This window comes from Salvelinus fontinalis, chromosome 3 (assembly GCF_029448725.1).
Source record: "Salvelinus fontinalis isolate EN_2023a chromosome 3, ASM2944872v1, whole genome shotgun sequence".
Lineage (NCBI taxonomy): Eukaryota > Metazoa > Chordata > Actinopteri > Salmoniformes > Salmonidae > Salvelinus > Salvelinus fontinalis.
In genome coordinates, this window is record NC_074667.1 from 71,508,614 (window position 1) to 71,533,665 (window position 25,052).

The 25,052-nt window shown below is 44.9% G+C and overlaps 26 non-coding genes across 26 annotated transcripts; all 26 read right to left on the reverse strand.

The window, feature by feature from the left end:
* Positions 1-241: 241 nt before the first annotated feature.
* Positions 242-335, reverse strand: trnai-uau (transfer RNA isoleucine (anticodon UAU)). Its single transcript has 2 exons — positions 298-335; positions 242-277 (listed from the first exon to the last, which is right to left on the reverse strand). It is a non-coding gene; the product is annotated as a tRNA-Ile (tRNA).
* A 421-nt stretch (positions 336-756) lies between these two features.
* On the reverse strand, positions 757-850 carry trnai-uau (transfer RNA isoleucine (anticodon UAU)). Its single transcript has 2 exons — positions 813-850; positions 757-792 (listed from the first exon to the last, which is right to left on the reverse strand). It is a non-coding gene; the product is annotated as a tRNA-Ile (tRNA).
* A 1,451-nt stretch (positions 851-2,301) lies between these two features.
* On the reverse strand, positions 2,302-2,395 carry trnai-uau (transfer RNA isoleucine (anticodon UAU)). The gene is made up of 2 exons: positions 2,358-2,395; positions 2,302-2,337 (listed from the first exon to the last, which is right to left on the reverse strand). It is a non-coding gene; the product is annotated as a tRNA-Ile (tRNA).
* Positions 2,396-2,816: 421 nt separating this feature from the next.
* On the reverse strand, positions 2,817-2,910 carry trnai-uau (transfer RNA isoleucine (anticodon UAU)). The gene is made up of 2 exons: positions 2,873-2,910; positions 2,817-2,852 (listed from the first exon to the last, which is right to left on the reverse strand). It is a non-coding gene; the product is annotated as a tRNA-Ile (tRNA).
* A 936-nt stretch (positions 2,911-3,846) lies between these two features.
* trnai-uau (transfer RNA isoleucine (anticodon UAU)) lies at positions 3,847-3,940 on the reverse strand. The gene is made up of 2 exons: positions 3,903-3,940; positions 3,847-3,882 (listed from the first exon to the last, which is right to left on the reverse strand). It is a non-coding gene; the product is annotated as a tRNA-Ile (tRNA).
* Positions 3,941-4,361: 421 nt separating this feature from the next.
* trnai-uau (transfer RNA isoleucine (anticodon UAU)) lies at positions 4,362-4,455 on the reverse strand. Its single transcript has 2 exons — positions 4,418-4,455; positions 4,362-4,397 (listed from the first exon to the last, which is right to left on the reverse strand). It is a non-coding gene; the product is annotated as a tRNA-Ile (tRNA).
* A 1,451-nt stretch (positions 4,456-5,906) lies between these two features.
* Positions 5,907-6,000, reverse strand: trnai-uau (transfer RNA isoleucine (anticodon UAU)). The gene is made up of 2 exons: positions 5,963-6,000; positions 5,907-5,942 (listed from the first exon to the last, which is right to left on the reverse strand). It is a non-coding gene; the product is annotated as a tRNA-Ile (tRNA).
* Positions 6,001-6,936: 936 nt separating this feature from the next.
* On the reverse strand, positions 6,937-7,030 carry trnai-uau (transfer RNA isoleucine (anticodon UAU)). The gene is made up of 2 exons: positions 6,993-7,030; positions 6,937-6,972 (listed from the first exon to the last, which is right to left on the reverse strand). It is a non-coding gene; the product is annotated as a tRNA-Ile (tRNA).
* A 936-nt stretch (positions 7,031-7,966) lies between these two features.
* Positions 7,967-8,060, reverse strand: trnai-uau (transfer RNA isoleucine (anticodon UAU)). Its single transcript has 2 exons — positions 8,023-8,060; positions 7,967-8,002 (listed from the first exon to the last, which is right to left on the reverse strand). It is a non-coding gene; the product is annotated as a tRNA-Ile (tRNA).
* A 936-nt stretch (positions 8,061-8,996) lies between these two features.
* On the reverse strand, positions 8,997-9,090 carry trnai-uau (transfer RNA isoleucine (anticodon UAU)). Its single transcript has 2 exons — positions 9,053-9,090; positions 8,997-9,032 (listed from the first exon to the last, which is right to left on the reverse strand). It is a non-coding gene; the product is annotated as a tRNA-Ile (tRNA).
* Positions 9,091-9,511: 421 nt separating this feature from the next.
* On the reverse strand, positions 9,512-9,605 carry trnai-uau (transfer RNA isoleucine (anticodon UAU)). Its single transcript has 2 exons — positions 9,568-9,605; positions 9,512-9,547 (listed from the first exon to the last, which is right to left on the reverse strand). It is a non-coding gene; the product is annotated as a tRNA-Ile (tRNA).
* Positions 9,606-11,056: 1,451 nt separating this feature from the next.
* Positions 11,057-11,150, reverse strand: trnai-uau (transfer RNA isoleucine (anticodon UAU)). Its single transcript has 2 exons — positions 11,113-11,150; positions 11,057-11,092 (listed from the first exon to the last, which is right to left on the reverse strand). It is a non-coding gene; the product is annotated as a tRNA-Ile (tRNA).
* Positions 11,151-11,571: 421 nt separating this feature from the next.
* Positions 11,572-11,665, reverse strand: trnai-uau (transfer RNA isoleucine (anticodon UAU)). Its single transcript has 2 exons — positions 11,628-11,665; positions 11,572-11,607 (listed from the first exon to the last, which is right to left on the reverse strand). It is a non-coding gene; the product is annotated as a tRNA-Ile (tRNA).
* A 936-nt stretch (positions 11,666-12,601) lies between these two features.
* Positions 12,602-12,695, reverse strand: trnai-uau (transfer RNA isoleucine (anticodon UAU)). Its single transcript has 2 exons — positions 12,658-12,695; positions 12,602-12,637 (listed from the first exon to the last, which is right to left on the reverse strand). It is a non-coding gene; the product is annotated as a tRNA-Ile (tRNA).
* A 1,441-nt stretch (positions 12,696-14,136) lies between these two features.
* trnai-uau (transfer RNA isoleucine (anticodon UAU)) lies at positions 14,137-14,230 on the reverse strand. Its single transcript has 2 exons — positions 14,193-14,230; positions 14,137-14,172 (listed from the first exon to the last, which is right to left on the reverse strand). It is a non-coding gene; the product is annotated as a tRNA-Ile (tRNA).
* Positions 14,231-15,156: 926 nt separating this feature from the next.
* On the reverse strand, positions 15,157-15,250 carry trnai-uau (transfer RNA isoleucine (anticodon UAU)). The gene is made up of 2 exons: positions 15,213-15,250; positions 15,157-15,192 (listed from the first exon to the last, which is right to left on the reverse strand). It is a non-coding gene; the product is annotated as a tRNA-Ile (tRNA).
* Positions 15,251-15,671: 421 nt separating this feature from the next.
* trnai-uau (transfer RNA isoleucine (anticodon UAU)) lies at positions 15,672-15,765 on the reverse strand. The gene is made up of 2 exons: positions 15,728-15,765; positions 15,672-15,707 (listed from the first exon to the last, which is right to left on the reverse strand). It is a non-coding gene; the product is annotated as a tRNA-Ile (tRNA).
* Positions 15,766-16,186: 421 nt separating this feature from the next.
* Positions 16,187-16,280, reverse strand: trnai-uau (transfer RNA isoleucine (anticodon UAU)). Its single transcript has 2 exons — positions 16,243-16,280; positions 16,187-16,222 (listed from the first exon to the last, which is right to left on the reverse strand). It is a non-coding gene; the product is annotated as a tRNA-Ile (tRNA).
* Positions 16,281-16,701: 421 nt separating this feature from the next.
* Positions 16,702-16,795, reverse strand: trnai-uau (transfer RNA isoleucine (anticodon UAU)). Its single transcript has 2 exons — positions 16,758-16,795; positions 16,702-16,737 (listed from the first exon to the last, which is right to left on the reverse strand). It is a non-coding gene; the product is annotated as a tRNA-Ile (tRNA).
* Positions 16,796-18,246: 1,451 nt separating this feature from the next.
* On the reverse strand, positions 18,247-18,340 carry trnai-uau (transfer RNA isoleucine (anticodon UAU)). The gene is made up of 2 exons: positions 18,303-18,340; positions 18,247-18,282 (listed from the first exon to the last, which is right to left on the reverse strand). It is a non-coding gene; the product is annotated as a tRNA-Ile (tRNA).
* Positions 18,341-18,761: 421 nt separating this feature from the next.
* Positions 18,762-18,855, reverse strand: trnai-uau (transfer RNA isoleucine (anticodon UAU)). Its single transcript has 2 exons — positions 18,818-18,855; positions 18,762-18,797 (listed from the first exon to the last, which is right to left on the reverse strand). It is a non-coding gene; the product is annotated as a tRNA-Ile (tRNA).
* Positions 18,856-19,284: 429 nt separating this feature from the next.
* trnai-uau (transfer RNA isoleucine (anticodon UAU)) lies at positions 19,285-19,378 on the reverse strand. The gene is made up of 2 exons: positions 19,341-19,378; positions 19,285-19,320 (listed from the first exon to the last, which is right to left on the reverse strand). It is a non-coding gene; the product is annotated as a tRNA-Ile (tRNA).
* A 421-nt stretch (positions 19,379-19,799) lies between these two features.
* Positions 19,800-19,893, reverse strand: trnai-uau (transfer RNA isoleucine (anticodon UAU)). Its single transcript has 2 exons — positions 19,856-19,893; positions 19,800-19,835 (listed from the first exon to the last, which is right to left on the reverse strand). It is a non-coding gene; the product is annotated as a tRNA-Ile (tRNA).
* A 1,453-nt stretch (positions 19,894-21,346) lies between these two features.
* On the reverse strand, positions 21,347-21,440 carry trnai-uau (transfer RNA isoleucine (anticodon UAU)). Its single transcript has 2 exons — positions 21,403-21,440; positions 21,347-21,382 (listed from the first exon to the last, which is right to left on the reverse strand). It is a non-coding gene; the product is annotated as a tRNA-Ile (tRNA).
* Positions 21,441-22,891: 1,451 nt separating this feature from the next.
* Positions 22,892-22,985, reverse strand: trnai-uau (transfer RNA isoleucine (anticodon UAU)). Its single transcript has 2 exons — positions 22,948-22,985; positions 22,892-22,927 (listed from the first exon to the last, which is right to left on the reverse strand). It is a non-coding gene; the product is annotated as a tRNA-Ile (tRNA).
* A 1,451-nt stretch (positions 22,986-24,436) lies between these two features.
* trnai-uau (transfer RNA isoleucine (anticodon UAU)) lies at positions 24,437-24,530 on the reverse strand. Its single transcript has 2 exons — positions 24,493-24,530; positions 24,437-24,472 (listed from the first exon to the last, which is right to left on the reverse strand). It is a non-coding gene; the product is annotated as a tRNA-Ile (tRNA).
* Between the last annotated feature and the right edge of the window lie 522 nt (positions 24,531-25,052).

Consider the following 25,052-nt stretch of genomic DNA (forward strand, 5'->3'; position numbering starts at 1 on the left):
ACCCACTTTGCAAACAGCCATCCACCTGGACTTTCGAGCAGGCTTGCCACCCTGCATTGCTAACCTGTCAGCCTTAGCTGGTGATACAGGATAATATGGGTTTGAATCTTTGCTGTGCTGGCACTCTAAACTGTTATCTAAATAACATACCATTTACTTGTAAAACATCCTCCTAAATGGAGTGAAAAAAGCTCCTTTTCTGGACAAGAAATAGACAGGCAGAAAGTTTAAGAAACAAACTTGCTCCTGGTGAGGCTCGAACTCACAACCTCGGCATTGCTTCGCTGCATACTGCTGTATAAGTAGCACGCGCTAACCGATTGCGCCACAAGAGCCATGCAAAGCACTCTACCTGATCACCAATTTTTGCATAAACTAGCTGTACAATTTTCAGTCCAAGTCAGTACCACAATTGAGCTGTCTGGCTACCTCAGTCGGTAGAGCACGAGGCTCTTAATCTCAGAGTCTTAGTTTTGAGAAACACATAGTGTATTTATTTTTGTGTCGAAGCACCAACTCACTTTGCAAACAGCCATCCACCTGGACTTTCGAGCAGGCTTGCCACCCTGCATTGCTAACCTGTCAGCCTTAGCTGGTGATACAGGAGAATATGGGTTTGAATCCTTGCTGTGCTGGCACTCTAAGCTGTTATCAAAATAAAATACCATTTACTTGTAAAACATCCTCCTAAATGGAGTGAAAAAAGCTCCTTTTCTGGACAAGAAATAGACAGGCAGAAAGTTTAAGAAACAAACTTGCTCCTGGTGAGGCTCGAACTCACAACCTCGGCATTGCTTCGCTGCATACTGCTGTATAAGTACCACGCGCTAACCAATTGGACCACAGGAGCCGTGTAAAGCACTCTACTTGATCACCAATTTTTGCACAAACTAGCTGTACAATTTTCGGTCCAAGTCAGTACCACAATTGAGCTGTCTGGCTACCTCAGTCGGTAGAGCACGAGGCTCTTAATCTCAGAGTCTTAGTTTTGAGAAACACATAGTGTATTTATTTTTGTGTCGAAGCACCAACTCACTTTGCAAACAGCCATCCACCTGGACTTTCGAGCAGGCTTGCCACCCTGCATTTCTAACCTGTCAGCCTTAGCTGGTGATACAGGAGAATATGTGTTTGAATCCTTGCTGTGCTGGCACTCTAACCTGTTATCTAAATAACCTACCATTTACTTGTAAAACGTCCTCCTAAATGGAGTGATATAAGCTCCTTTTCTGGACAAGAAAAAGAGAGGCGGAAAGTTTCAGAAACAAACTCACTCCTGGTGAGGCTCAAACTCATAACCTAGTCATTGCTTCGCTGCATACTGCTTTATAAGTACCACGCGCTAACCGATTGCGCCACAGGAGCAATGCAAAGCACTCTACCTGATCACCAATTTTTGAACAAACTAGCTGTAAAATGTTCGGTCCAAGTCAGTTCCACAATTGAGCTGTCTGGCTACATCAGTCGGTAGAGCACGAGGCTCTTAATCTCAGAGTCGTAGTTTTGAGAAACACTTTGGGTATTTCTTTTTGAGCCGAAGCACCAACTCACTTTGCAAACAGCCATCCACCTGGACTTTCGAGCAGGCTTGCCACCCTGCATTGCTAACTTGTCAGGCTTAGCTGGTGATACAGGAGAATATGGGTTTGAATCCTTGCTGTGCTGGCACTCTAACCTGTTATCTAAATAACATACCATTTACTTGTAAAACATCCTCCTAAATGGAGTGAAATAAGCTCCTTTTCTGGACAAGAAATAGACAGGCAGAATGTTTAAGAAAAAAATTTGCTACTGGTGAGGGTCGAACTCACAACCTCGGCATTGCTTCGCTGCATACTGCTGTATAAGTACCACGCGCTAACCGATTGCGCCACATGAGCCATGTAAAGAACTCTACTTGATCACCATTTTTTGCAGAAACTAGCTGCACAATTTTCGGTCCAAGTCAGTACCACAATTAAGCTGTCTGGCTACCTCAGTCGGTAGAGCACGAGGCTCTTAATCTCAGAGTCGTAGTTTTGAGAAACACATTGGGTATTTATTTTTGTGTCGAAGCACCAACTCACTTTGCAAACAGCCATCCACCTGGAATATCGAGCAGGCTTGCCACCCTGCATTGCTAACCTGTCAGCCTTAGCTGGTGATACAGGAGAATATGGGTTTGAATCCTTGCTGTGCTGGCACTCTAACCTGTTATCTAAATAACATACCATTTACTTGTAAAACATCCTCCTAAATGGAGTGAAAAAAGCTCCTTTTCTGGACAAGAAATAGACAGGCAGAAAGTTTAAGAAAAAAACTTGCTCCTGGTGAGGCTCGAACTCACAACCTCGGCATTGCTTCGCTGCATACTGCTGTATAAGTACCACGCGCTAACCAATTGCACCACAGGAGCCGTGTAAAGCACTCTACTTGATCACCAATTTTTGCACAAACTAGCTGTACAATTTTCGGTCCAAGTCAGTACCACAATTGAGCTGTCTGGCTACCTCAGTCGGTAGAGCACGAGGCTCTTAATCTCAGAGTCGTAGTTTTGAGAAACACTTTGGGTATTTCTTTTTGAGCCGAAGCACCAACCCACTTTGCAAACAGCCATCCACCTGGACTTTCGAGCAGGCTTGCCACCCTGCATTGCTAACCTGTCAGCCTTAGCTGGTGATACAGGAGAATATGGGTTTGAATCTTTGCTGTGCTGGCACTCTAACCTGTTATCTAAATAACATACCATTTACTTGTAAAACATCCTCCTAAATGGAGTGAAAAAAGCTCCTTTTCTGGACAAGAAATAGACAGGCAGAAAGTTTAAGAAACAAACTTGCTCCTGGTGAGGCTCGAACTCACAACCTCGGCATTGCTTCGCTGCATACTGCTGTATAAGTAGCACGCGCTAACCGATTGCGCCACAAGAGCCATGCAAAGCGCTCTACCTGATCACCAATTTTTGCATAAACTAGCTGTACAATTTTCAGTCCAAGTCAGTACCACAATTGAGCTGTCTGGCTACCTCAGTCGGTAGAGCACGAGGCTCTTAATCTCAGAGTCTTAGTTTTGAGAAACACATAGTGTATTTATTTTTGTGTCGAAGCACCAACTCACTTTGCAAACAGCCATCCACCTGGACTTTCGAGCAGGCTTGCCACCCTGCATTTCTAACCTGTCAGCCTTAGCTGGTGATACAGGAGAATATGTGTTTGAATCCTTGCTGTGCTGGCACTCTAACCTGTTATCTAAATAACCTACCATTTACTTGTAAAACGTCCTCCGAAATGGAGTGATATAAGCTCCTTTTCTGGACAAGAAAAAGAGAGGCGAAAAGTTTCAGAAACAAACTCACTCCTGGTGAGGCTCGAACTCATAACCTAGGCATTGCTTCGCTGCATACTGCTGTATAAGTAACACGCGCTAACCGATTGCGCCACAGGAGCCAAGCAAAGCGCTCTACCTGATCACCAATTTTTACACAAACTAACTGTAAAATTTTCGGTCCAAGTCAGTACAACAATTGAGCTGTCTGGCTACCTCAGTCGGTAGAGCACGAGGCTCTTAATCTCAGAGTCGTAGTTTTGAGAAACACTTTGGGTATTTCTTTTTGAGCCGAAGCACCAACTCACTTTGCAAACAGCCATCCACCTGGACTTTCGAGCAGGCGTGCCACCCTGCATTGCTAACCTGTCAGCCTTAGCTGGTGATACAGGAGAATATGGGTTTGAATCCTTGCTGTGCTGGCACTCTAAGCTGTTATCAAAATAACATACCATTTACTTGTAAAACATCCTCCTAAATGGAGTGATATAAGCTCCTTTTCTGGACAAGAAAAAGACAGGCAGGAAGTTTAAGAAACAAACGCGCTCCTGGTGAGGCTCGAACTCACAACCTCGGCATTGCTTCGCTGCATGCTGCTGTATAAGTAACACGCGCTAACCGATTGCGCCACAGGAGCCATGCAAAGCACTCTACCTGATCACCAAATTTTGCACAAACTAGCTGTACAATTTTCGGTCCAAGTCAGTTCCACAATTGAGCTGTCTGGCTACCTCAGTCGGTAGAGCACGAGGTTCTTAATCTCAGAGTCAAAGTTTTGAGAAACACATTGGGTATTTATTTTTGTGTCGAAGCACCAACTCACTTTGCAAACAGCCATCCACCTGGACTTTCGAGCAGGCTTGCCACCCTGCATTGCTAACCTGTCAGCCTTAGCTGGTGATACAGGAGAATATGGGTTTGAATCCTTGCTGTGCTGGCACTCTAACTTGTTATCTAAATAACATACCATTTACTTGTAAAACATCCTCCTAAATGGAGTGAAATAAGCTCCTTTTCTGGACAAGAAATAGACAGGCAGAATGTTAAAGAAACAAACTTGCTCCTGGTGAGGCTCGAACTCACAACCTCGGCATTGCCTCACTGCATACTGCTGTATAAGTACCACGCGCTAACCGATTGCGCCACAGGAGCCATGCAAAGCACTCTACCTGATCACCAAATTTTGCACAAACTAGCTGTACAATTTTCGGTCCAAGTCAGTACCACAATTGAGCTGTCTGGCTACCTCAGTCGGTAGAGCACGAGGCTCTTAATCTCAGAGTCGTAGTTTTGAGAAACACTTTGGGTATTTCTTTTTGAGCCGAAGCACCAACTCACTTTGCAAACAGCCATCCACCTGGACTTTCGAGCAGGCTTGCCACCCTGCATTGCTAACTTGTCAGGCTTAGCTGGTGATACAGGAGAATATGGGTTTGAATCCTTGCTGTGCTGGCACTCTAACCTGTTATCCCAATAACATACCATTTACTTGTAAAACGTCCTCCTAAATGGAGTGATATAAGCTCCTTTTCTGGACAAGAAATAGACAGGCAGAAAGTTTAAGAAACAAACTTGCTCGTGGTGAGGCTCGAACTCACAACCTGGGCATTGCTTCGCTGCATACTGCTGTATAAGTACCACACGCTAACCGATTGCGCCACAGGAACCATGCAAAGCACTCTACCTGATCACCAATTTTTGCACAAACTAGCTGTACGATTTTCGGTCCAAGTCAGTACCACAATTGAGCTGTCTGGCTACCTCAGTCGGTAGAGCACGAGGCTCTTAATCTCAGAGTCATAGTTTTGAGAAACACATTGGGTATTTATTTTTGTGTCGAAGCACCAACTCACTTTGCAAACAGCCATCCACCTGGACTTTCGAGCAGGCTTGCCACCCTGCATTGCTAACCTGTCAGCCTTAGCTGGTGATACAGGAGAATATGGGTTTGAATCCTTGCTGTGCTGGCACTCTAAGCTGTTATCTAAATAACATACCATTTACTTGTAAAACATCCTCCTAAATGGAGTGAAAAAAGCTCCTTTTCTGGACAAGAAATAGACAGGCAGAAAGTTTAAGAAAGAAACTTGCTCCTGGTGAGGCTCGAACTCACAACCTCGGCATTGCTTCGCTGCATACTGCTGTATAAGTACCACACGCGAACTGATTGCGCCACAAGAGCCATGTAAAGCACTCTACCTGATCACCAATTTTTGCACAAACTAGCTGTACAATTTTCGGTCCAAGTCAGTACCACAATTGAGCTGTCTGGCTACCTCAGTCGGTAGAGCACGACGCTCTTAATCTCAGAGTCGTAGTTTTGAGAAACACATTGGGTATTTCTTTTTGAGCCGAAGCACCAACTCACTTTGCAAACAGCCATCCACCTGGACTTTCGAGCAGGCTTGCCACCCTGCATTGCTAACCTGTCAGCCTTAGCTGGTGATACAGGAGAATATGGGTTTGAATCCTTGCTGTGCTGGCACTCTAAGCTGTTATCAAAATAAAATACCATTTACTTGTAAAACATCCTCCTAAATGGAGTGAAAAAAGCTCCTTTTCTGGACAAGAAATAGACAGGCAGAAAGTTTAAGAAACAAACTTGCTCCTGGTGAGGCTCGAACTCACAACCTCGGCATTGCTTCGCTGCATACTGCTGTATAAGTACCACGCGCCTACCGATTGCGCCACAGGAGCCAAGTAAAGCACTCTACTTGATCACCAATTTTTGCACAAACTAGCTGCACAATTTTCGGTCCAAGTCAGTACCACAATTGAGCTGTCTGGCTACCTCAGTCGGTAGAGCACGAGGCTCTTAATCTCAGAGTCGTAGTTTTGAGAAACACTTTGGGTATTTCTTTTTGAGCCGAAGCACCAACTCACTTTGCAAACAGCCATCCACCTGGACTTTCGAGCAGGCTTGCCACCCTGCATTGCTAACCTGTCAGCCTTAGCTGGTGATACAGGAGAATATGGGTTTGAATCCTTGCTGTGCTGGCACTCTAAGCTGTTATCAAAATAAAATACCATTTACTTGTAAAACATCCTCCTAAATGGAGTGAAAAAAGCTCCTTTTCTGGACAAGAAATAGACAGGCAGAAAGTTTAAGAAAGAAACTTGCTCCTGGTGAGGCTCGAACTCACAACCTCGGCATTGCTTCGCTGCATACTGCTGTATAAGTACCACACGCTAACCACTTGGACCACAGGAGCCGTGTAAAGCACTCTACTTGATCACCAATTTTTGCACAAACTAGCTGTACAATTTTCGGTCCAAGTCAGTACCACAATTGAGCTGTCTGGCTACCTCAGTCGGTAGAGCACGAGGCTCTTAATCTCAGAGTCGTAGTTTTGAGAAACACTTTGGGTATTTCTTTTTGAGCCGAAGCACCAACCCACTTTGCAAACAGCCATCCACCTGGACTTTCGAGCAGGCTTGCCACCCTGCATTGCTAACCTGTCAGCCTTAGCTGGTGATACAGGAGAATATGGGTTTGAATCCTTGCTGTGCTGGCACTCTAACCTGTTATCTAAATAACATACCATTTACTTGTAAAACATCCTCCTAAATGGAGTGAAAAAAGCTCCTTTTCTGGACAAGAAATAGACAGGCAGAAAGTTTAAGAAACAAACTTGCTCCTGGTGAGGCTCGAACTCACAACCTCGGCATTGCTTCGCTGCATACTGCTGTATAAGTACCACACGCTAACCGATTGCGCCACAGGAGCCATGCAAAGCACTCTACCTGATCACCAATTTTTGCACAAACTAGCTGTACAATTTTCGGTCCAAGTCAGTACCACAATTGAGCTGTCTGGCTACCTCAGTCGGTAGAGCACGAGGCTCTTAATCTCAGAGTCGTAGTTTTGAGAAACACATTGGGTATTTATTTTTGTGTCGAAGCACCAACTCACTTTGCAAACAGCCATCCACCTTGACTTTCGAGCAGGCTTGCCACCCTGCATTGCTAACCTGTCAGCCTTAGCTGGTGATACAGGAGAATATGGGTTTGAATCCTTGCTGTGCTGGCACTCTAAGCTGTTATCTAAATAACATACCATTTACTTGTAAAACATCCTCCTAAATGGAGTGAAAAAAGCTCCTTTTCTGGACAAGAAATAGACAGGCAGAAAGTTTAAGAAAGAAACTTGCTCCTGGTGAGGCTCGAACTCACAACCTCGGCATTGCTTCGCTGCATACTGCTGTATAAGTACCACACGCGAACTGATTGCGCCACAAGAGCCATGTAAAGCACTCTACCTGATCACCAATTTTTGCACAAACTAGCTGTACAATTTTCGGTCCAAGTCAGTACCACAATTGAGCTGTCTGGCTACCTCAGTCGGTAGAGCACGAGGCTCTTAATCTCAGAGTCGTAGTTTTGAGAAACACTTTGGGTATTTCTTTTTGAGCCGAAGCACCAACTCACTTTGCAAACAGCCATCCACCTGGACTTTCGAGCAGGCTTGCCACCCTGCATTGCTAACCTGTCAGCCTTAGCTGGTGATACAGGAGAATATGGGTTTGAATCCTTGCTGTGCTGGCACTCTAAGCTGTTATCAAAATAAAATACCATTTACTTGTAAAACATCCTCCTAAATGGAGTGAAAAAAGCTCCTTTTCTGGACAAGAAATAGACAGGCAGAAAGTTTAAGAAACAAACTTGCTCCTGGTGAGGCTCGAACTCACAACCTCGGCATTGCTTCGCTGCATACTGCTGTATAAGTACCACGCGCCTACCGATTGCGCCACAGGAGCCAAGTAAAGCACTCTACTTGATCACCAATTTTTGCACAAACTAGCTGCACAATTTTCGGTCCAAGTCAGTACCACAATTGAGCTGTCTGGCTACCTCAGTCGGTAGAGCACGAGGCTCTTAATCTCAGAGTCGTAGTTTTGAGAAACACTTTGGGTATTTCTTTTTGAGCCGAAGCACCAACTCACTTTGCAAACAGCCATCCACCTGGACTTTCGAGCAGGCTTGCCACCCTGCATTGCTAACCTGTCAGCCTTAGCTGGTGATACAGGAGAATATGGGTTTGAATCCTTGCTGTGCTGGCACTCTAAGCTGTTATCAAAATAAAATACCATTTACTTGTAAAACATCCTCCTAAATGGAGTGAAAAAAGCTCCTTTTCTGGACAAGAAATAGACAGGCAGAAAGTTTAAGAAAGAAACTTGCTCCTGGTGAGGCTCGAACTCACAACCTCGGCATTGCTTCGCTGCATACTGCTGTATAAGTACCACACGCTAACCACTTGGACCACAGGAGCCGTGTAAAGCACTCTACTTGATCACCAATTTTTGCACAAACTAGCTGTACAATTTTCGGTCCAAGTCAGTACCACAATTGAGCTGTCTGGCTACCTCAGTCGGTAGAGCACGAGGCTCTTAATCTCAGAGTCGTAGTTTTGAGAAACACTTTGGGTATTTCTTTTTGAGCCGAAGCACCAACCCACTTTGCAAACAGCCATCCACCTGGACTTTCGAGCAGGCTTGCCACCCTGCATTGCTAACCTGTCAGCCTTAGCTGGTGATACAGGAGAATATGGGTTTGAATCCTTGCTGTGCTGGCACTCTAACCTGTTATCTAAATAACATACCATTTACTTGTAAAACATCCTCCTAAATGGAGTGAAAAAAGCTCCTTTTCTGGACAAGAAATAGACAGGCAGAAAGTTTAAGAAACAAACTTGCTCCTGGTGAGGCTCGAACTCACAACCTCGGCATTGCTTCGCTGCATACTGCTGTATAAGTACCACGCGCTAACCGATTGCGCCACAGGAGCCATGTAAAGAACTCTACTTGATCACCATTTTTTGCAGAAACTAGCTGCACAATTTTCGGTCCAAGTCAGTACCACAATTAAGCTGTCTGGCTACCTCAGTCGGTAGAGCACGAGGCTCTTAATCTCAGAGTCGTAGTTTTGAGAAACACATTGGGTATTTCTTTTTGAGCCGAAGCACCAACTCACTTTGCAAACAGCCATCCACCTGGACTTTCGAGCAGGCTTGCCACCCTGCATTGCTAACCTGTCAGCCTTAGCTGGTGATACAGGAGAATATGGGTTTGAATCCTTGCTGTGCTGGCACTCTAAGCTGTTATCTAAATAACATACCATTTACTTGTAAAACATCCTCCTAAATGGAGTGAAAAAAGCTCCTTTTCTGGACAAGAAATAGACAGGCAGAAAGTTTAAGAAACAAACTTGCTCCTGGTGAGGCTCGAACTCACAACCTCGGCATTGCTTCGCTGCATACTGCTGTATAAGTACCACGCGCCTACCGATTGCGCCACAGGAGCCAAGTAAAGCACTCTACTTGATCACCAATTTTTGCACAAACTAGCTGCACAATTTTCGGTCCAAGTCAGTACCACAATTGAGCTGTCTGGCTACCTCAGTCGGTAGAGCACGAGGCTCTTAATCTCAGAGTCGTAGTTTTGAGAAACACTTTGGGTATTTCTTTTTGAGCCGAAGCACCAACTCACTTTGCAAACAGCCATCCACCTGGACTTTCGAGCAGGCTTGCCACCCTGCATTGCTAACCTGTCAGCCTTAGCTGGTGATACAGGAGAATATGGGTTTGAATCCTTGCTGTGCTGGCACTCTAAGCTGTTATCAAAATAAAATACCATTTACTTGTAAAACATCCTCCTAAATGGAGTGAAAAAAGCTCCTTTTCTGGACAAGAAATAGACAGGCAGAAAGTTTAAGAAAGAAACTTGCTCCTGGTGAGGCTCGAACTCACAACCTCGGCATTGCTTCGCTGCATACTGCTGTATAAGTACCACACGCTAACCACTTGGACCACAGGAGCCGTGTAAAGCACTCTACTTGATCACCAATTTTTGCACAAACTAGCTGTACAATTTTCGGTCCAAGTCAGTACCACAATTGAGCTGTCTGGCTACCTCAGTCGGTAGAGCACGAGGCTCTTAATCTCAGAGTCGTAGTTTTGAGAAACACTTTGGGTATTTCTTTTTGAGCCGAAGCACCAACCCACTTTGCAAACAGCCATCCACCTGGACTTTCGAGCAGGCTTGCCACCCTGCATTGCTAACCTGTCAGCCTTAGCTGGTGATACAGGAGAATATGGGTTTGAATCCTTGCTGTGCTGGCACTCTAACCTGTTATCTAAATAACATACCATTTACTTGTAAAACATCCTCCTAAATGGAGTGAAAAAAGCTCCTTTTCTGGACAAGAAATAGACAGGCAGAAAGTTTAAGAAACAAACTTGCTCCTGGTGAGGCTCGAACTCACAACCTCGGCATTGCTTCGCTGCATACTGCTGTATAAGTACCACACGCTAACCACTTGGACCACAGGAGCCGTGTAAAGCACTCTACTTGATCACCAATTTTTGCACAAACTAGCTGTACAATTTTCGGTCCAAGTCAGTACCACAATTGAGCTGTCTGGCTACCTCAGTCGGTAGAGCACGAGGCTCTTAATCTCAGAGTCGTAGTTTTGAGAAACACTTTGGGTATTTCTTTTTGAGCCGAAGCACCAACCCACTTTGCAAACAGCCATCCACCTGGACTTTCGAGCAGGCTTGCCACCCTGCATTGCTAACCTGTCAGCCTTAGCTGGTGATACAGGAGAATATGGGTTTGAATCCTTGCTGTGCTGGCACTCTAACCTGTTATCTAAATAACATACCATTTACTTGTAAAACATCCTCCTAAATGGAGTGAAAAAAGCTCCTTTTCTGGACAAGAAATAGACAGGCAGAAAGTTTAAGAAACAAACTTGCTCCTGGTGAGGCTCGAACTCACAACCTCGGCATTGCTTCGCTGCATACTGCTGTATAAGTACCACGCGCTAACCGATTGCGCCACAGGAGCCATGTAAAGAACTCTACTTGATCACCATTTTTTGCAGAAACTAGCTGCACAATTTTCGGTCCAAGTCAGTACCACAATTAAGCTGTCTGGCTACCTCAGTCGGTAGAGCACGAGGCTCTTAATCTCAGAGTCGTAGTTTTGAGAAACACATTGGGTATTTATTTTTGTGTCGAAGCACCAACTCACTTTGCAAACAGCCATCCACCTGGAATATCGAGCAGGCTTGCCACCCTGCATTGCTAACCTGTCAGCCTTAGCTGGTGATACAGGAGAATATGGGTTTGAATCCTTGCTGTGCTGGCACTCTAACCTGTTATCTAAATAACATACCATTTACTTGTAAAACATCCTCCTAAATGGAGTGAAAAAAGCTCCTTTTCTGGACAAGAAATAGACAGGCAGAAAGTTTAAGAAAAAAACTTGCTCCTGGTGAGGCTCGAACTCACAACCTCGGCATTGCTTCGCTGCATACTGCTGTATAAGTACCACGCGCTAACCAATTGGACCACAGGAGCCGTGTAAAGCACTCTACTTGATCACCAATTTTTGCACAAACTAGCTGTACAATTTTCGGTCCAAGTCAGTACCACAATTGAGCTGTCTGGCTACCTCAGTCGGTAGAGCACGAGGCTCTTAATCTCAGAGTCGTAGTTTTGAGAAACACTTTGGGTATTTCTTTTTGAGCCGAAGCACCAACCCACTTTGCAAACAGCCATCCACCTGGACTTTCGAGCAGGCTTGCCACCCTGCATTGCTAACCTGTCAGCCTTAGCTGGTGATACAGGAGAATATGGGTTTGAATCCTTGCTGTGCTGGCACTCTAAGCTGTTATCTAAATAACATACCATTTACTTGTAAAACATCCTCCTAAATGGAGTGAAAAAAGCTCCTTTTCTGGACAAGAAATAGACAGGCAGAAAGTTTAAGAAACAAACTTGCTCCTGGTGAGGCTCGAACTCACAACCTCGGCATTGCTTCGCTGCATACTGCTGTATAAGTACCACACGCTAACCACTTGGACCACAGGAGCCGTGTAAAGCACTCTACTTGATCACCAATTTTTGCACAAACTAGCTGTACAATTTTCGGTCCAAGTCAGTACCACAATTGAGCTGTCTGGCTACCTCAGTCGGTAGAGCACGAGGCTCTTAATCTCAGAGTCGTAGTTTTGAGAAACACTTTGGGTATTTCTTTTTGAGCCGAAGCACCAACCCACTTTGCAAACAGCCATCCACCTGGACTTTCGAGCAGGCTTGCCACCCTGCATTGCTAACCTGTCAGCCTTAGCTGGTGATACAGGAGAATATGGGTTTGAATCCTTGCTGTGCTGGCACTCTAACCTGTTATCTAAATAACATACCATTTACTTGTAAAACATCCTCCTAAATCGAGTGAAAAAAGCTCCTTTTCTGGACAAGAAATAGACAGGCAGAAAGTTTAAGAAACAAACTTGCTCCTGGTGAGGCTCGAACTCACAACCTCGGCATTGCTTCGCTGCATACTGCTGTATAAGTACCACGCGCTAACCGATTGCGCCACAGGAGCCATGTAAAGCACTCTACTTGATCACCAATTTTTGCACAAACTAGCTGTACAATTTTCGGTCCAAGTCAGTACCACAATTGAGCTGTCTGGCTACCTCAGTCGGTAGAGCACGAGGCTCTTAATCTCAGAGTCGTAGTTTTGAGAAACACATTGGGTATTTATTTTTGTGTCGAAGCACCAACTCACTTTGCAAACAGCCATCCACCTGGACTTTCGAGCAGGCTTGCCACCCTGCATTGCTAACCTGTCAGCCTTAGCTGGTGATACAGGAGAATATGGGTTTGAATCCTTGCTGTGCTGGCACTCTAACCTGTTATCTAAATAACATACCATTTACTTGTAAAACATCCTCCTAAATGGAGTGAAAAAAGCTCCTTTTCTGGACAAGAAATAGACAGGCAGAAAGAAACTTGCTCCTGGTGAGGCTCGAACTCACAACCTCGGCATTGCTTCGCTGCATACTGCTGTATTAGTACCACGCGCTAACCAATTGGACCACAGGAGCCGTGTAAAGCACTCTACTTGATCACCAATTTTTGCACAAACTAGCTGTACAATTTTCGGTCCAAGTCAGTACCACAATTGAGCTGTCTGGCTACCTCAGTCGGTAGAGCACGAGGCTCTTAATCTCAGAGTCGTAGTTTTGAGAAACACTTTGGGTATTTCTTTTTGAGCCGAAGCACCAACCCACTTTGCAAACAGCCATCCACCTGGACTTTCGAGCAGGCTTGCCACCCTGCATTGCTAACCTGTCAGCCTTAGCTGGTGATACAGGAGAATATGGGTTTGAATCCTTGCTGTGCTGGCACTCTAAGCTGTTATCAAAATAACATACCATTTACTTGTAAAACATCCTCCTAAATGGAGTGAAAAAAGCTCCTTTTCTGGACAAGAAATAGACAGGCAGAAAGTTTAAGAAAGAAACTTGCTCCTGGTGAGGCTCGAACTCACAACCTCGGCATTGCTTCGCTGCATACTGCTGTATAAGTACCACACGCTAACCACTTGGACCACAGGAGCCGTGTAAAGCACTCTACTTGATCACCAATTTTTGCACAAACTAGCTGTACAATTTTCGGTCCAAGTCAGTACCACAATTGAGCTGTCTGGCTACCTCAGTCGGTAGAGCACGAGGCTCTTAATCTCAGAGTCGTAGTTTTGAGAAACACTTTGGGTATTTCTTTTTGAGCCGAAGCACCAACCCACTTTGCAAACAGCCATCCACCTGGACTTTCGAGCAGGCTTGCCACCCTGCATTGCTAACCTGTCAGCCTTAGCTGGTGATACAGGAGAATATGGGTTTGAATCCTTGCTGTGCTGGCACTCTAACCTGTTATCTAAATAACATACCATTTACTTGTAAAACATCCTCCTAAATGGAGTGAAAAAAGCTCCTTTTCTGGACAAGAAATAGACAGGCAGAAAGTTTAAGAAACAAACTTGCTCCTGGTGAGGCTCGAACTCACAACCTCGGCATTGCTTCGCTGCATACTGCTGTATAAGTAGCACGCGCTAACCGATTGCGCCACAAGAGCCATGCAAAGCACTCTACCTGATCACCAATTTTTGCATAAACTAGCTGTACAATTTTCAGTCCAAGTCAGTACCACAATTGAGCTGTCTGGCTACCTCAGTCGGTAGAGCACGAGGCTCTTAATCTCAGAGTCTTAGTTTTGAGAAACACATAGTGTATTTATTTTTGTGTCGAAGCACCAACTCACTTTGCAAACAGCCATCCACCTGGACTTTCGAGCAGGCTTGCCACCCTGCATTTCTAACCTGTCAGCCTTAGCTGGTGATACAGGAGAATATGTGTTTGAATCCTTGCTGTGCTGGCACTCTAAGCTGTTATCAAAATAAAATACCATTTACTTGTAAAACATCCTCCTAAATGGAGTGAAAAAAGCTCCTTTTCTGGACAAGAAATAGACAGGCAGAAAGAAACTTGCTCCTGGTGAGGCTCGAACTCACAACCTCGGCATTGCTTCGCTGCATACTGCTGTATAAGTACCACACGCTAACCACTTGGACCACAGGAGCCGTGTAAAGCACTCTACTTGATCACCAATTTTTGCACAAACTAGCTGTACAATTTTCGGTCCAAGTCAGTACCACAATTGAGCTGTCTGGCTACCTCAGTCGGTAGAGCACGAGGCTCTTAATCTCAGAGTCGTAGTTTTGAGAAACACTTTGGGTATTTCTTTTTGAGCCGAAGCACCAACCCACTTTGCAAACAGCCATCCACCTGGACTTTCGAGCAGGCTTGCCACCCTGCATTGCTAACCTGTCAGCCTTAGCTGGTGATACAGGAGAATATGGGTTTGAATCCTTGCTGTGCTGGCACTCTAACCTGTTATCTAAATAACATACCATTTACTTGTAAAACATCCTCCTAAATGGAGTGAAATAAGCTCCTTTTCTGGACAAGAAATAGACAGGCAGAATGTTTAAGAAAAAAATTTGCTACTGGTGAGGGTCGAACTCACAACCTCGGCATTGCTTCGCTGCATACTGCTGTATAAGTACCACGCGCTAACCGATTGCGCCACAGGAGCCATGTAAAGAACTCTACTTGATCACCAATTTTTGCAGAAACTAGCTGCACAATTTTCGGTCCAAGTCAGTACCACAATTAAGCTGTCTGGCTACCTCAGTCGGTAGAGCACGAGGCTCTTAATCTCAGAGTCGTAGTTTTGAGAAACACATTGGGTATTTATTTTTGTGTCGAAGCACCAACTCACTTTGCAAACAGCCATCCACCTGGAATATCGAGCAGGCTTGCCACCCTGCATTGCTAACCTGTCAGCCTTAGCTGGTGATACAGGAGAATATGGGTTTGAATCCTTGCTGTGCTGGCACTCTAACCTGTTATCTAAATAACATACCATTTACTTGTAAAACATCCTCCTAAATGGAGTGAAAAAAGCTCCTTTTCTGGACAAGAAATAGACAGGCAGAAAGTTTAAGAAACAAACTTGCTCCTGGTGAGGCTCGAACTCACAACCTCGGCATTGCTTTGCTGCATACTGCTGTATAAGTACCACGCGCTAACAGATTGCACCACAGGAGCCATGCAAAGCACTCTACCTGATCACCAATTTTTGCACAAACTAGCTGTACAATTTTCGGTCCAAGTCAGTACCACAATTGAGCTGTCTGGCTACCTCAGTCGGTAGAGCACGAGGCTCTTAATCTCAGAGTCGTAGTTTTGAGAAACACTTTGGGTATTTCTTTTTGTGTCGAAGCACCAACTCACTTTGCAAACAGCCATCCACCTGGACTTTCGAGCAGGCTTGCCACCCTGCATTGCTAACCTGTCAGCCTTAGCTGGTGATACAGGAGAATATGGGTTTGAATCCTTGCTGTGCTGGCACTCTAACCTGTTATCTAAATAACATACCATTTACTTGTAAAACATCCTCCTAAATGGAGTGAAAAAAGCTCCTTTTCTGGACAAGAAATAGACAGGCAGAAAGTTTAAGAAACAAACTTGCTCCTGGTGAGGCTCGAACTCACAACCTCGGCATTGCTTCGCTGCATACTGCTGTATAAGTACCACACGCTAACCGATTGCGCCACAGGAACCATGCAAAGCACTCTACCTGATCACCAATTTTTGCACAAACTAGCTGTACGATTTTCGGTCCAAGTCAGTACCACAATTGAGCTGTCTGGCTACCTCAGTCGGTAGAGCACGAGGCTCTTAATCTCAGAGTCGTAGTTTTGAGAAACACATTGGGTATTTCTTTTTGAGCCGAAGCACCAACTCACTTTGCAAACAGCCATCCACCTGGACTTTCGAGCAGGCTTGCCACCCTGCATTGCTAACCTGTCAGCCTTAGCTGGTGATACAGGAGAATATGGGTTTGAATCCTTGCTGTGCTGGCACTCTAACCTGTTATCTAAATAACATACCATTTACTTGTAAAACATCCTCCTAAATGGAGTGAAAAAAGCTCCTTTTCTGGACAAGAAATAGACAGGCAGAAAGTTTAAGAAAGAAACTTGCTCCTGGTGAGGCTCGAACTCACAACCTCGGCATTGCTTCGCTGCATACTGCTGTATAAGTACCACGCGCTAACCGATTGCGCCACAGGAGCCATGCAAAGCACTCTACCTGATCACCAATTTTTGCACAAACTAGCTGTACAATTTTCGGTCCAAGTCAGTACCACAATTGAGCTGTCTGGCTACCTCAGTCGGTAGAGCACGAGGCTCTTAATCTCAGAGTCGTAGTTTTGAGAAACACTTTGGGTATTTCTTTTTGAGCCGAAGCACCAACTCACTTTGCAAACAGCCATCCACCTGGACTTTCGAGCAGGCTTGCCACCCTGCATTGCTAACCTGTCAGCCTTAGCTGGTGATACAGGAGAATATGGGTTTGAATCCTTGCTGTGCTGGCACTCTAACCTGTTATCTAAATAACATACCATTTACTTGTAAAACATCCTCCTAAATGGAGTGAAAAAAGCTCCTTTTCTGGACAAGAAATAGACAGGCAGAAAGTTTAAGAAAGAAACTTGCTCCTGGTGAGGCTCGAACTCACAACCTCGGCATTGCTTCGCTGCATACTGCTGTATAAGTACCACACGCGAACTGATTGCGCCACAGGAGCCATGCAAAGCACTCTACCTGATCACCAATTTTTGCACAAACTAGCTGTACAATTTTCGGTCCAAGTCAGTACCACAATTGAGCTGTCTGGCTACCTCAGTCGGTAGAGCACGAGGCTCTTAATCTCAGAGTCGTAGTTTTGAGAAACACTTTGGGTATTTCTTTTTGAGCCGAAGCACCAACTCACTTTGCAAACAGCCATCCACCTGGACTTTCGAGCAGGCTTGCCACCCTGCATTGCTAACCTGTCAGCCTTAGCTGGTGATACAGGAGAATATGGGTTTGAATCCTTGCTGTGCTGGCACTCTAACCTGTTATCTAAATAACATACCATTTACTTGTAAAACGTCCTCCTAAATGGAGTGATATAAGCTCCTTTTCTGGACAAGAAATAGACAGGCAGAAAGTTTAAGAAACAAACTCGCTCCCGGTGAGGCTCGAACTCATAACCTAGGCATTGCTTCGCTGCATACTGCTGTATAAGTACCACGCGCTAACCGATTGCACCACAGGAGCCAAGCAAAGCACTCTACCTGATCACCAATTTTTGCACAAACTAGCTGTAAAATTTTCGGTCCAAGTCAGTACCACAATTGAGCTGTCTGGCTACCTCAGTCGGTAGAGCACGAGGCTCTTAATCTCAGAGTCGTAGTTTTGAGAAACACTTTGGGTATTTCTTTTTGAGCCGAAGCACCAACTCACTTTGCAAACAGCCATCCACCTGGACTTTCGAGCAGGCTTGCCACCCTGCATTGCTAACTTGTCAGCCTTAGCTGGTGATACAGGAGAATATGGGTTTGAATCCTTGCTGTGCTGGCACTCTAACCTGTTATCTAAATAACATACCATTTACTTGTAAAACATCCTCCTAAATGGAGTGAAAAAAGCTCCTTTTCTGGACAAGAAATAGACAGGCAGAAAGTTTAAGAAAGAAACTTGCTCCTGGTGAGGCTCGAACTCACAACCTCGGCATTGCTTCGCTGCATACTGCTGTATAAGTACCACACGCTAACCGATTGCGCCACAGGAGCCATGCAAAGCACTCTACCTGATCACCAATTTTTGCACAAACTAGCTGTACAATTTTCGGTCCAAGTCAGTACCACAATTGAGCTGTCTGGCTACCTCAGTCGGTAGAGCACGAGGCTCTTAATCTCAGAGTCGTAGTTTTGAGAAACACATTGGGTATTTATTTTTGTGTCGAAGCACCAACTCACTTTGCAAACAGCCATCCACCTGGACTTTCGAGCAGGCTTGCCACCCTGCATTGCTAACCTGTCAGCCTTAGCTGGTGATACAGGAGAATATGGGTTTGAATCCTTGCTGTGCTGGCACTCTAACCTGTTATCTAAATAACATACCATTTACTTGTAAAACATCCTCCTAAATGGAGTGAAATAAGCTCCTTTTCTGGACAAGAAATAGACAGGCAGAAAGTTTAAGAAACAAACTTGCTCCTGGTGAGGCTCGAACTCACAACCTCGGCATTGCCTCACTGCATACTGCTGTATAAGTACCACGCGCTAACCGATTGCGCCACAGGAGCCATGCAAAGCACTCTACCTGATCACCAAATTTTGCACAAACTAGCTGTACAATTTTCGGTCCAAGTCAGTACCACAATTGAGCTGTATGCTGTATGGCTACCTCAAGCGGTAGAGCATAGAGGCACTTAATCTCAGAGTCGTAGTTTTGAGAAACACTTTGGGTATTTCTTTTTGAGCCGAAGCACCAACTCACTTTGCAAACAGCCATCCACCTGGACTTTCGAGCAGGCTTGCCACCCTGCATTGCTAACTTGTCAGGCTTAGCTGGTGATACAGGAGAACATGGGTTTGAATCCTTGCTGTGCTGGCACTCTAACCTGTTATCCCAATAACATACCATTTACTTGTAAAACGTCCTCCTAAATGGAGTGATATAAGCTCCTTTTCTGGACAAGAAATAGACAGGCAGAAAGTTTAAGAAAAAAACTTGCTCCTGGTGAGGCTCGAACTCATAACCTAGGCATTGCTTCGCTGCATACTGCTGTATAAGTACCACGCGCTAACCGATTGCGCCACAGGAGCCATGCAAAGCACTCTACCTGATCACCAATTTTTGCACAAACTAGCTGTACAATTTTCGGTCCAAGTCAGTACCACAATTGAGCTGTCTGGCTACCTCAGTCGGTAGAGCACGAGGCTCTTAATCTCAGAGTCGTAGTTTTGAGAAACACATTGGGTATTTATTTTTGTGTCGAAGCACCAACTCACTTTGCAAACAGCCATCCACCCTGACTTTCGAGCAGGCTTGCCACCCTGCATTGCTAACTTGTCAGCCTTAGCTGGTGATACAGGAGAATATGGGTTTGAATCCTTGCTGTGCTGGCACTCTAAGATGTTATCTAAATAACATACCATTTACTTGTAAATAATCCTCCTAAATGGAGTGAAATAAGCTACTTTTCTGGACAAGAAATTGAAAGGCAGAAAGTTTAAGAAAGAAACTTGCTCCTGGTGAGGCTCGAACTCACAACCTCAGCATTGCCTCGCTGCATACTGCTGTATAAGTACCACGCGCTAACCGATTGCGCCATAGGAGCCATGCAAAGCACTCTACCTGATCACCAATTTTTGCACAAACTAGCTGTACAATTTTCGGTCCAAGTCTGTACCACAATTGAGCTGTCTGGCTACCTCAAGTCGGTAGAAGCAGAGGCTCTTAATCTCAGAGTCGTAGTTTTGAGAAACACTTTGGGTATTTCTTTTTGAGCCGAAGCACCAACTCACTTTGCAAACAGCCATCCACCTGGACTTTCGAGCAGGCTTGCCACCCTGCATTGCTAACTTGTCAGGCTTAGCTGGTGATACAGGAGAATATGGGTTTGAATCCTTGCTGTGCTGGCACTCTAACCTGTTATCCCAATAACATACCATTTACTTGTAAAACGTCCTCCTTAATGGAGTGATATAAGCTCCTTTTCTGGACAAGAAATAGACAGGCAGAAAGTTTAAGAAACAAACTCGCTCCCGGTGAGGCTCGAACTCATAACCTAGGCATTGCTTCGCTGCATACTGCTGTATAAGCGCCACGCGCTAACCGATTGCACCACAGGAGCCAAGCAAAGCACTCTACCTGATCACCAATTTTTGCACAAACTAGCTGTAAAATTTTCAGTCCAAGTCAGTACCACAATTGAGCTGTCTGGCTACCTCAGTCGGTAGAGCATGAGGCTCTTAATCTCAGAGTCGTAGTTTTGAGAAACACTTTGGGTATTTCTTTTTGACCCGAAGCACCAACTCACTTTGCAAACAGCCATCCACCTGGACTTTCGAGCAGGCTTGCCACCCTGCATTGCTAACTTGTCAGCCTTAGCTGGTGATACAGGAGAATATGGGTTTGAATCCTTGCTGTGCTGGCACTCTAACCTGTTATCTAAATAACATACCATTTACTTGTAAAACATCCTCCTAAATGGAGTGAAAAAAGCTCCTTTTCTGGACAAGAAATTTACAGGCAGAAAGTTTAAGAAACAAACTTGCTCGTGGTGAGGCTCGAACTCACAACCTGGGCATTGCTTCGCTGCATACTGCTGTATCAGTACCATGCGATAACCGATTGCGCCACAGGGGCCATGCAAAGCCCTCTACCTGATCACCAATTTTTGCAAAAAAATAGCTGTACAATTTTCGGTCCAAGTCAGTACCAAAATTGACCTGTCTGGCTACCTCAGTCGGTAGAGCACGAGGTTCTTAATCTCAGAGTCAAAGTTTTGAGAAACACATTGGGTATTTATTTTTGTGTCGAAGCACCAACTCACTTTGCAAACAGCCATCCACCTGGACTTTCGAGCAGGCTTGCCACCCTGCATTTCTAACCTATCAGCCTTAGCTGGTGATACAGGAGAATATGGGTTTGAATCCTTGCTGTGCTGGCACTCTAAGCTGTTATCAAAATAAAATACCATTTACTTGTAAAACATCCTCCTAAATGGAGTGAAAAAAGCTCATTTTCTGGACAAGAAATAGACAGGCAGAAAGTTTAAGAAACAAACTTGCTCCTGGTGAGGCTCGAACTCACAACCTCGGCATTGCTTCGCTGCATACTGCTGTATAAGTACCACGCGCCTACCGATTGCGCCACAGGAGCCAAGTAAAGCACTCTACTTGATCACCAATTTTTGCACAAACTAGCTGCACAATTTTCGGTCCAAGTCAGTACCACAATTGAGCTGTCTGGCTACCTCAGTCGGTAGAGCACGAGGCTCTTAATCTCAGAGTCGTAGTTTTGAGAAACACTTTGGGTATTTCTTTTTGAGCCGAAGCACCAACTCACTTTGCAAACAGCCATCCACCTGGACTTTCGAGCAGGCTTGCCACCCTGCATTGCTAACCTGTCAGCCTTAGCTGGTGATACAGGAGAATATGGGTTTGAATCCTTGCTGTGCTGGCACTCTAAGCTGTTATCAAAATAAAATACCATTTACTTGTAAAACATCCTCCTAAATGGAGTGAAAAAAGCTCCTTTTCTGGACAAGAAATAGACAGGCAGAAAGTTTAAGAAAGAAACTTGCTCCTGGTGAGGCTCGAACTCACAACCTCGGCATTGCTTCGCTGCATACTGCTGTATAAGTACCGCACGCTAACCACTTGGACCACAGGAGCCGTGTAAAGCACTCTACTTGATCACCAATTTTTGCACAAACTAGCTGTACAATTTTCGGTCCAAGTCAGTACCACAATTGAGCTGTCTGTCTACCTCAGTCGGTAGAGCACGAGGCTCTTAATCTTAGAGTCGTAGTTTTGAGAAACACTTTGGGTATTTCTTTTTGAGCCGAAGCACCAACCCACTTTGCAAACAGCCATCCACCTGGACTTTCGAGCAGGCTTGCCACCCTGCATTGCTAACCTGTCAGCCTTAGCTGGTGATACAGGAGAATATGGGTTTGAATCCTTGCTGTGCTGGCACTCTAACCTGTTATCTAAATAACATACCATTTACTTGTAAAACATCCTCCTAAATGGAGTGAAAAAAGCTCCTTTTCTGGACAAGAAATAGACAGGCAGAAAGTTTAAGAAACAAACTTGCTCCTGGTGAGGCTCGAACTCACAACCTCGGCATTGCTTCGCTGCATACTGCTGTATAAGTACCACACGCTAACCACTTGGACCACAGGAGCCGTGTAAAGCACTCTACTTGATCACCAATTTTTGCACAAACTAGCTGTACAATTTTCGGTCCAAGTCAGTACCACAATTGAGCTGTCTGGCTACCTCAGTCGGTAGAGCACGAGGCTCTTAATCTCAGAGTCGTAGTTTTGAGAAACACTTTGGGTATTTCTTTTTGAGCCGAAGCACCAACCCACTTTGCAAACAGCCATCCACCTGGACTTTCGAGCAGGCTTGCCACCCTGCATTGCTAACCTGTCAGCCTTAGCTGGTGATACAGGAGAATATGGGTTTGAATCCTTGCTGTGCTGGCACTCTAACCTGTTATCTAAATAACATACCATTTACTTGTAAAACATCCTCCTAAATCGAGTGAAAAAAGCTCCTTTTCTGGACAAGAAATAGACAGGCAGAAAGTTTAAGAAACAAACTTGCTCCTGGTGAGGCTCGAACTCACAACCTCGGCATTGCTTCGCTGCATACTGCTGTATAAGTACCACGCGCTAACCGATTGCGCCACAGGAGCCATGTAAAGAACTCTACTTGATCACCATTTTTTGCAGAAACTAGCTGCACAATTTTCGGTCCAAGTCAGTACCACAATTAAGCTGTCTGGCTACCTCAGTCGGTAGAGCACGAGGCTCTTAATCTCAGAGTCGTAGTTTTGAGAAACACATTGGGTATTTATTTTTGTGTCGAAGCACCAACTCACTTTGCAAACAGCCATCCACCTGGAATATCGAGCAGGCTTGCCACCCTGCATTGCTAACCTGTCAGCCTTAGCTGGTGATACAGGAGAATATGGGTTTGAATCCTTGCTGTGCTGGCACTCTAACCTGTTATCTAAATAACATACCATTTACTTGTAAAACATCCTCCTAAATGGAGTGAAAAAAGCTCCTTTTCTGGACAAGAAATAGACAGGCAGAAAGTTTAAGAAAAAAATTTGCTCCTGGTGAGGCTCGAACTCACAACCTCGGCATTGCTTCGCTGCATACTGCTGTATTAGTACCACGCGCTAACCAATTGGACCACAGGAGCCGTGTAAAGCACTCTACTTGATCACCAATTTTTGCACAAACTAGCTGTACAATTTTCGGTCCAAGTCAGTACCACAATTGAGCTGTCTGGCTACCTCAGTCGGTAGAGCACGAGGCTCTTAATCTCAGAGTCGTAGTTTTGAGAAACACTTTGGGTATTTCTTTTTGAGCCGAAGCACCAACCCACTTTGCAAACAGCCATCCACCTGGACTTTCGAGCAGGCTTGCCACCCTGCATTGCTAACCTGTCAGCCTTAGCTGGTGATACAGGAGAATATGGGTTTGAATCCTTGCTGTGCTGGCACTCTAAGCTGTTATCAAAATAAAATACCATTTACTTGTAAAGCATCCTCCTAAATGGAGTGAAAAAAGCTCCTTTTCTGGACAAGAAATAGACAGGCAGAAAGTTTAAGAAAGAAACTTGCGCCTGGTGAGGCTCGAACTCACAACCTCGGCATTGCTTCGCTGCATACTGCTGTATAAGTACCACACGCTAACCACTTGGACCACAGGAGCCGTGTAAAGCACTCTACTTGATCACCAATTTTTGCACAAACTAGCTGTACAATTTTGGGTCCAAGTCAGTACCACAATTGAGCTGTCTGGCTACCTCAGTCGGTAGAGCACGAGGCTCTTAATCTCAGAGTCGTAGTTTTGAGAAACACTTTGGGTATTTCTTTTTGAGCCGAAGCACCAACCCACTTTGCAAACAGCCATCCACCTGGACTTTCGAGCAGGCTTGCCACCCTGCATTGCTAACCTGTCAGCCTTAGCTGGTGATACAGGAGAATATGGGTTTGAATCCTTGCTGTGCTGGCACTCTAAGCTGTTATCAAAATAAAATACCATTTACTTGTAAAACATCCTCCTAAATGGAGTGAAAAAAGCTCCTTTTCTGGACAAGAAATAGACAGGCAGAAAGTTTAAGAAAGAAACTTGCTCCTGGTGAGGCTCGAACTCACAACCTCGGCATTGCTTCGCTGCATACTGCTGTATAAGTACCACGCGCTAACCGATTGCGCCACAGGAGCCATGTAAAGAACTCTACTTGATCACCATTTTTTGCAGAAACTAGCTGCACAATTTTCGGTCCAAGTCAGTACCACAATTAAGCTGTCTGGCTACCTCAGTCGGTAGAGCACGAGGCTCTTAATCTCAGAGTCGTAGTTTTGAGAAACACATTGGGTATTTATTTTTGTGTCGAAGCACCAACTCACTTTGCAAACAGCCATCCACCTGGAATATCGAGCAGGCTTGCCACCCTGCATTGCTAACCTGTCAGCCTTAGCTGGTGATACAGGAGAATATGGGTTTGAATCCTTGCTGTGCTGGCACTCTAACCTGTTATCTAAATAACATACCATTTACTTGTAAAACATCCTCCTAAATAGAGTGAAAAAAGCTCCTTTTCTGGACAAGAAATAGACAGGCAGAAAGTTTAAGAAAAAAACTTGCTCCTGGTGAGGCTCGAACTCACAACCCTCGGCATTGCTTCGCTACATACTGCTGTATTAGTACCACGCGCTAACCAATTGGACCACAGGAGCCGTGTA